Raw genomic sequence first — 9,393 nt, 5'->3', positions numbered from 1 at the left:
TGGTGTCATGGCAACAGAACAGTAACCCAAGTTACAAGCAGTGGTGGAAAGTAAGTACAGTACATTTACTCAAGTACTGTACTTACAGTAGGTATTGTGAGGTACTTTTACTTTAGTGGAGTTTTCAACCATTTCCAATACTTTATTATTCTACTCCACTACATCTCAGAGGCAAATATTGTGCTTTTTACTCCACTGGAATTTTTTGGAAAACTTGAAAACAATTTACTTTGTAAACTGCAGACTATCCCATTTCACAGGATATTCTGCATGAGTACTTTTATTTTTGGTACTTAAAGTATATTTTGATACCCATACTTAGTATGTACTTTTATTCAAGTAAAATGTTTCATATAGGACTTTTACTTGTAACAGAGTATACATTGTGGTAGTAGTAATACCTTTACTTAATAAAACATCGGAATACCTCTACCCCTGGTTACATTCAACGCATGGAAGCATCTCCACATCAGTTTGTCTGTGTAGCTTATTGAAATACCTCGCATAAGACATATGTATGGGCATTGGGCAATGTGTTTCATATTACCAACAGAATGAACTTCACCCCCTCAATCCACAAGGGAGGAAAGTTCCTGTGTGAAAACATAGTTCTTATGACAGATATCACAAAAACAAACACATTTGGATGTCTGTCTGTCTGTCTGTCTGTCTGTCTGTCTGTCTGTCTGTCTGTCCCATCTATCAATCTATCAATCTATCTATCTATCTATCTATCTATCTATCTATCTATCTATCTATCTATCTATCTATCTATCTGATAGATAAATAGATCTTTACTGATCCCACTGGGGGTTGTTGTAATTTGTTCCATATGTCGTCATTTGGAAAGGATGTGGCCAGTCAGCTGGAAAATACTTATGGCATGTTTACCCAGCTAAATTATTCAGGAGAAAAAAGCTAAATAGCCTACTGAATAAGCATCATGTGAGTCTGAACACCAAAGGGTTCTTATCCCTCTGTCATGTTGTCAAATGAGGAACTAGATCATTTACAATAATTTAAGAGGCCAACCATGATTTGTTTTAATTTCATTCCATCACACATTTAGTAACAGCAGGGGTCTGATTCATCATCGGTAATTGTGGCATTACTGAATCACATTAAAAGGAAACAGCTTGACTCTTGCTGTGCTGACATCAAATGCGTCATTTCTAAAACACGTGTGTCACAGTGCTGAATGAAAGCCATCTCAAATCAGGAACGGCAAGCATACTGTAAGTACACATTTTGAGTGATACAAACAGGACTTGCTGCGTTTTCAATTGTCCAAGGTGTATCAAAGTAGATGATTCCAAAGATAAGTCGATGGACGGCGACAAACGGAGAATGTGAAGACACACGCACACGCACACTCACGCACGCACCCACGCACGCACGCACACACACACACACACACACACACACACACACACACACACACACACACACACACACACACACACACACACACACACACACACACACAATTCTTCTTTTTTTTTTTTTACACCATAGATAAACACATAAATCCACAGTGTGTGTAAGCTCCATCCACTGAAATATGTGTTTTTCTAATGGTTAAGTGGAGTCCTCTTGAAGGCAGGATTTAAATTCTGTGTCACCAGAGCGCTTTTTTCACATTCTTATTCAGGAGAGGTTAACTGAAATCTTAGTTGCATGTGTTATGTCACCAAGAGGATACATCAATAGGTCAATCATGGTCCAATACGTGGTCATCTGGCGCCTTCAGCTTCAGTTTACACAGACAGATGAGTAGGTATTGTCTTGAAAGAATACACTGCCGAAGTGAAATACAAATATGTTGTTGGCAATTTGCATATTAGTCCCATGCATTATTTGTCACTGAGGGTAAAGGTGTCAAAAGGCTGGTAGGCCAATAGTTAATTAAACAATATGGAGGCGGGGGGGGCACCTTTATCAAACAATATTATTCAATATAGAAACTTTTTAAGGGTTTGCATCTGGTGGGGATCTTTAATGCTAATTTATAGATCACTGAACGAATGAGTGTCGACACCATATTGAAAATACATCACTTTTGGAAGGATGGATAGACTGGATACAGAGAGAGATGAGAGAGAAAAGGAGTATAACTGTATAATAGCAAAATAATTCATTGGCGGCAGTGGCTCAGGGGTAGAGTGGCTGGGTAGAGTGAACTGGAAAACCGCAAGGTTCCCAGTTCGATCCCAGGCTGGGGCGCTCCCCCAGAGTTAGTGTCGAAGTGTCCTTGAGCAAGACGCTGAACCCCTAATTGCTCCCGATGAGCAGGTTGGTGCCTTGCATGGTTTCCTCCGCCATCGGTGTATGAATGTATGGGTTAATGGCACAATCAATGTAAAGCGCTTCGGATAGAAGCGCTATATAAATGCACCATTTACCATTTATTTACCATTGTGCCATTGCCTCTGAAGGTGCTGCTTGCACAGCCACAGTGGCAGTTTGTATTCATCCAAATGGCAGAGTCAGGCCTGTGCCATTTCCATTAGGCTCACACAGCCGTTTTAAAAATGGAGGACACGGCCTTCCAAAGATAACACACAATACAGAGAGAGAGAGAGAGAGAGAGAGAGAGCACCTCATTTACACGCACATACAAACACAAAACTAAAACTAGAAAAAGTGCTCCTCGGAGCATAGGTCTCCGCCAGGTCAGGTAGGTTATTATGGGCCAGCAATGTTCAGAATTCGCCAATCAAGATGGAATATAAAAAATCGGATGGAACCAACTTGATCACTTGACTATAGAGATAATGTGTACCAATTTGTACAACATTTGTAGGAGTAATATAAGAAAAAATATAGCTGCAAGCAGCGATAATACAGGGCCAGACATGGAAACTAGAGAGAGAGAGAGAGAGAGAGAGAGAGAGAGAGAGAGAGAGAGAGAGAGAGAGAGAGAGAGAGAGAGAGAGAGAGTTTGTGTGTTTGTTTGTGTGTTTGACAGCTTACTAGTGGCTCCATTTGACTACACAACACAGCCATCATGGGAGAGAGAGAGAGCGAGAGAGAGAGAGAGAGAGAGAGAGAGAGAGAGAGAGAGAGAGAGAGAGAGAGAGAGAGAGAGATGGAAACTGGAGAGAGAGAGAGAGAGAGAGAGAGAGAGAGAGAGAGAGAGAGAGAGAGAGAGACATGGAAACTGGAGAGAGAGAGAGATAGAAACGGAATAGATGAGAGAGAGAGAGAGAGAGAGAGAGACATGGAAACTAGAGAGAGAGAGAGATAGAAACGGAATAGATGAGAGAGAGAGAGAGAGAGAGAGAGAGAGACATGGAAACGGAATAGTTTGATGAGAGAGAGAGAGAGAGAGAGAGAGAGAGAGAGGAATAGATTGAGATTGTAGATCGGCTATTTTCAGAATGAAGTATGTCATACGTTGAAAAACGTACTCTCAAATATGCATTTCAGGTTATCTTTACCATTTGCACATGTATTCATTGATACAGTCATGTTGTTTGCAATTCAACTTAAATGAAGTCTGCAAGTGAGGCTTGAACTGACGACTTTGAGATTATGAGGCACTCATTTAAGGGAGACGCCATTGGACCAACAGACAAGGAACTGTGAAAAAGGAGATCACACAGATGATACAGTTTCACGCAAATAGCTGAAAAATCCTGGGTTTAAGTGTTTTTCAAACTGCTCAAAATTGCGGACAATCTAAGGGCGGAGCTTACTGGTCAAAGCGATAGATGTGTTCCTCATGAGTCAAGGCACAAGTGTAAGCAAGTTTCACGACTTTCGGCCAAACGAGGCATGACTTTTGCCTGTTTAAAGTTTGCATTTTCAAAAAATTGCTATAGCGCCCCCCTTTGGCCAATTGGAGTGAGATTGGTTTCAGTGATATTTGGAATGACTCTCTACATTACTGAAACGTTTCAAAGAAATGTGAGTCTTGCATGTATGTGTTAGGGGCAGATGAATAATTTTCATAAAACTGCAATAGTTAAAATCTATGGAATCCTGGGATTTTTGAGCAATTTGCACGAAACCTTTTACACATGAACTTTGGACCTATGCCGACATAAAATAGGGAGCGGATTTTCCATAAGTGAAAAAATGCAGAAGTTAGGAGCCAATGACTGTTTTTCATATAATTCAAAATGGTGGGAGATCTAAAGGTCAGAGGTCAAAAGTCAGAGGGTGAAAGTTGTTCAGCATGAGGAGACGCATATGTGTATCCAAGTTTCATGGCTGTAGGTCAAACAGGGCATGAGTTGTACCTGTTCAAAGTTGCCATTTTCAATTGAGTGCTATAGCGCCACCTTTGGACGAAAGATTGTGAGAATTATTTCTTGATCGTTTTTCATGACCATCTACCATATGGCCGAGTTTCGTAAAAAGCGACAGCACGGTTCAGCCAGAACTGCGAAAAGTGGCAGAAGAAACAGAATAAAGCGAATAATAAAACAGGTCCAGAGCTGAGCTCTGGCCCCGTAAAAAGTGTTGCAAAAATCGTCCTCCTGGTGGCGCTATAATAGGGCAATGTTAAAAGGGTGGCATTTGTTCGACAACGTAGTGCGACTGTGCGTGCAAAGTTTCACGGCAATCGGAAGCTGCGTTCATGATTTGCGGCATTTGGTTCAAAACAGGCCACTCCTGCAAACTTTAGATGGCAATGTTAGCCAATCAGGATGGAATATGTAAAAATTAAACAGATCCTTCTTGATCACATGACTATAGAGATCATGTGTACCGATTTGCGTGAAATTTGGATAAATTAATCCAAAGGCTTAATATAAAAAAAAATGTTTTACATATGTCGGCCTCCTGGTGGCGGTACAAACAGCAAATGTGAAAAATGCAGGGCAAAGGTTTTTCCTTAGCCTCTATAGAGTGTGCATACAAAGTTTTAAACCGATCGGTGCAGTTATAGGTAAAAACACTTATCGGCAAGTTATAGCGCCACCATGAGGATGATTTGAAAATGTTCAAATTGAATTTCTTCCTCGGCCTAGTGGGAATGTGCGTGCAAAATTTCACGGAAATTGCATGCTGTGTTCATGATTTGAGGCATTTTGTTCAAAACGGAGTACTCCTGCAAACTTTGGAAGGCAATTTTAGTCAATCAGGATGGAATATGAATGACACACACGGACTGACGGACGGACAGACAGACAGGGGGCAAAACATACTCTCTCGCCATGCCTTTCGGCCTGGCAGAGACAATAAACATCCCACCAGAATCAGATTCACAACCATACGTGTGCACACACACATACACATGATGATGCATCGATAACGCTGCATTACATAATAAATATTTAGCACATCCTCTTTACAACATTTAGTTGCACATGAAAAATCTGTTGCATCATGGATCAAAACACTCTCAATGTCAGGAATGACTTTGAAGAACCCAAAAGCAGTACGACCAAAGCAATGATCAAAGTTCAGAGGTTTATTAACCAAACTTAAGCAACCCATAAAATGGGGAAGGCAAAACAGGAACAGAATATACAGATGGCTTTCAGCCTAAGTACAGCACTAAACATTCACTAACATCAAACGACGACCTAACAAGGGACTGAACAAACAGGGTAAAATAGACACAGGGTTAACTGGACACAGGTGAACACAAGCTACAATCAACACAGGGATTGGCTGGGGCAGAACAGGACACAGGTGGAGAACAATCACAAATACAAACTGGTGAGACAAGACAGGAAGCGATAACAAGGCAGACAGGAAACAAGACTACAAAATAAGGTACACAACATCAGGGCAGAAGGCAACAGTAACCACCAATACAAATATACAAATAATAAAACATGAAGTATTCAGAAACATACAGTATGCACCTAACCGGCCTAAAGTGTCCATGACCCAATAAGGGCATTCAAGGTCTAAATAATAAAGTCGGCCTAACCGGCCTAAAGTGTCCATGACCATATAAGGGCATTCAAGGTCTAAATAATAGAGTCAAAGTCCACGGCCCGAGGAGCGGACCGTGACACTCAAACATCCACGCACACACACACACACACACACACACACACACACACACACACACACACACACACACACACACCAGGGGTCATCACCATGGCAGCTTGTGATGGACATTTTCATTAACATTACATTTTTGCCACGGACATGCAAAATAATAATTTGACCAAAAACATATTGGCCTAGCCCTAAAAGTATACTAATGGACACCTAATGTGTCATATTCCAATGCGCTGCACATTTTAAAACAATAGTATGTCTGCATTAACAACTGAGCCACTTGACCACCACAAATAAATCCTTATTATTTTGGATAATAATAATTGAGTCTAATCAGTAGCCTACATGCAGTGCTTCCATTGCAAAAGGGCCACTTAGCTGCAAAGGTGAGTGGGTTCGTATTATACATATGGCTGTTACAGAGATTGCTGGCTTTTCAAAGGACAGTGTTACTTGAGGACAGAAGGAGATCAAATCAAGTTCTACCAGCTAAACCATTGGTTTGGTTTGGCAAGGTACGGTAGCTTGTTGTGGATTCCAATAAGGTGATCAGGTATTCTGCTGTTGATGAGAAAGTCCAAGGCATGCAAATGTAACAATGGAAAAGACACACACTACATGCTACACTTGATTTGATTTTATTAGACATAATAATTACATGTTAAATGCTTCTCACAGAAACGTCAAGGATAAAATGACAATGGAACACTGAAACAAGGAAACTTGAGAGACAAAAAAGATACGTATGTAGACCTACATGATGAGTGATTAATGATGGGCATGCCAGGATTTTAATTGAATGCAGTGTCACATAGTTTAATGCAAAGGCACCTAACTGTCATGATTTATGACTTTTATCTGCATGACCCAGTACACTACATGTGGTGAATCACTCATCTAAGTAAGCATAACATAAATCAATCTGTGCGTAAACAACCTTTACTGAGTGACAAATATGTGCCATCGTTAAGAGAAAACACTAGTTCTAAATACACGAGGCCAGAGGCCTGTTTTAATCAGAAACTATGGAAGCACAGATAGTGTAATGACCAATCAATGTATTAGTATTTAATATATTAATATTTTTGAACAGATACAATACATGAATTGTAGGGCAGGAAATTAAGTTGATTTCAGAGGCAAGCATTTAATGCGAAGGCACCTAACTCCTACCTAACTTTTAGGTAGGAGAAGGACCTAGGCTGTGGATGGATGGTTTCCATGGATTATGATTGTTGAGTGTTTTTACAGTTGTCATTGGTGGACACTTTGGAACACTGTCTCTCAACTAACGACAACCAGCTTTACTTGTCCAGTTCCCTCCTTTGCCTTGGTAGCAAAGCGCCTTCTGAACAGATGACATACCTTCCTTTTTTGCTCTTTTCCTGCACCATTTTCTCCCAAAAAAGAATTGAAAGCACATTTAGCTATTTTCACAGAATTGAGGCAGCTGATAGCAATAATCTCTTCTGGCTGTCTTGCTGTCTTCACCTGATGCAATTGTGTGTACAGGTGCCATGTGCAACACTACAAATCTCCAACACATATTAATGAGCATGTTACTTTACGAGTCACCAAATGTATTCAAACTCATTTTTTATATGTTTTTACAATATAATGAAGAAAATATATAGGTTATATTTTGAATTTTTATTTCAAAATAAGAAATGTGCCATAGACATGTCTTGCCACGTACACGTTTGTCCGTGCACACACACACACACACACACACACACACACACACACACACACACACACACACACACACACACACACACACACACACACACACACACACACACACACACACGCACACACACACACACATGCATATATATGGATACGTAGTACACAATGTACACTGCTACACACAAAGACAAGCCCATTTGAAAGTCTCATCTTACATTTTAAAACGTTAATATCATTTATGTCCTATGTTGATGAGTAAAGCACTTTGCAAAAGAAACTGTTTGCTGCATGTTCTTTATAAATATTCAGCTTTATTTCACTGACCCTGCAGACTAATCAATGTCAGTAAAACATAAAATATTTGGACAGCTTGTAAGCTATGACAAGCACCTTCCAATTTTCTAATAGATGATGGACAGGTGATGGACATATTGGTGAATAACAGTGCTTGGCACATTATATCCCTGGTCTAATTGGAGAATACCATAGCAACATACATTGCAAAATCCAGGAGAGTTAAATTAACCCTCTGGATTTTACAGTTTAATCCGAAAGTCTGTGAGGATTGATTGACAGGCGTAATTACCCAGCAAGTTCCAGACAGGTTTTTAGAGGATTGGAAACGTTCTATCACACTGACAGTGAAGAAATTCTGCCCCTTTTCCTATTGGCCATTGTATATAAAACCTCTGCCATATAGTCTGGATACTGAGAGACAGCTTGGTGGGTTTAATGTGATTAGATTCATCTGTCTCCTCAGTCTCCTGGAAAACACATTTAAATACAGCACTCATACTTTATTTTCCCCCCTTGTTTTAATTTGGAAACTGAATTTCCCGATTTAGGAACAGCTCTTGCTGTGCCGAAGTGGTTTCTTCAGTGCTTAATTTATACTAGTATACATTTGGCAATGGACACATCGTTGGACATCAGACTTGTGACCTTCCAGTTGCAGAAGGGTCGCTCTTTACAGTACAGTATGTGCTCCATTATATATGTTCCGTTGCTTCATTTTTTCTCTGTTCTGTTACATCATCCCGTGATAATAGCAGAACAAGAAGACGATGGAGATTAAACAGATTTCTGGTTTGTCTCTGTCTCTGCTGTCATCCGGAGTTTGAACTGTTGACCATCTGTGTCAAAAATATGACCCTCAGGTGTAAGGGGGTTCAAAACACAGCCTGTTGGTCTGTCTCTACGCAACATTATTTGGCACAATCAGTGTGGCAACAGTGCCACCTAGTGGTCAGATATAGCATAGGAAGTCACCATGTTATAATATAACATTATGACATGTGTATTATTATAAGTTATAATAATATATGTAACGTTATCATTTATAACATTATACATTATGTACTGTATCAACATCAACCATTACATTTTCCTTCAAGTGGAAGTGGAAGTACAGAGGTCCACACACATTGATGACTGTCTTTCCCTGTATATTAACAGTACTGTATGTATATACAGTATATGCTGAATGTTCGCCTGTCATGACCAGAATAAGAATGCTAGGACTCATGTGGTTAAAGGATGATGATGACACTACTTACTTAGACATGTACAACCGTCCATGCTGTGCTTGGAACTCCATGACTTACTCATTCTTGTAATTACTTACACCCATCCCATAGACCTGATGGCCTGACAAGGTGCAAAGTGGTTGAACTGATTTTTACGTTATATCAACTCATTTTGTTTGGGACGCCCTGGAACCCCCTCAAGGACCCC

Source organism: Gymnoscopelus microlampas, assembly GCF_963454915.1.
Source record: "Gymnoscopelus microlampas genome assembly, chromosome: 3".
In the NCBI taxonomy this organism is placed as follows: Eukaryota; Metazoa; Chordata; class Actinopteri; order Myctophiformes; family Myctophidae; genus Gymnoscopelus; species Gymnoscopelus microlampas.
The sequence above is the reverse complement of the archived record's forward strand: the minus strand, read 5'-3'. Positions refer to the sequence as shown.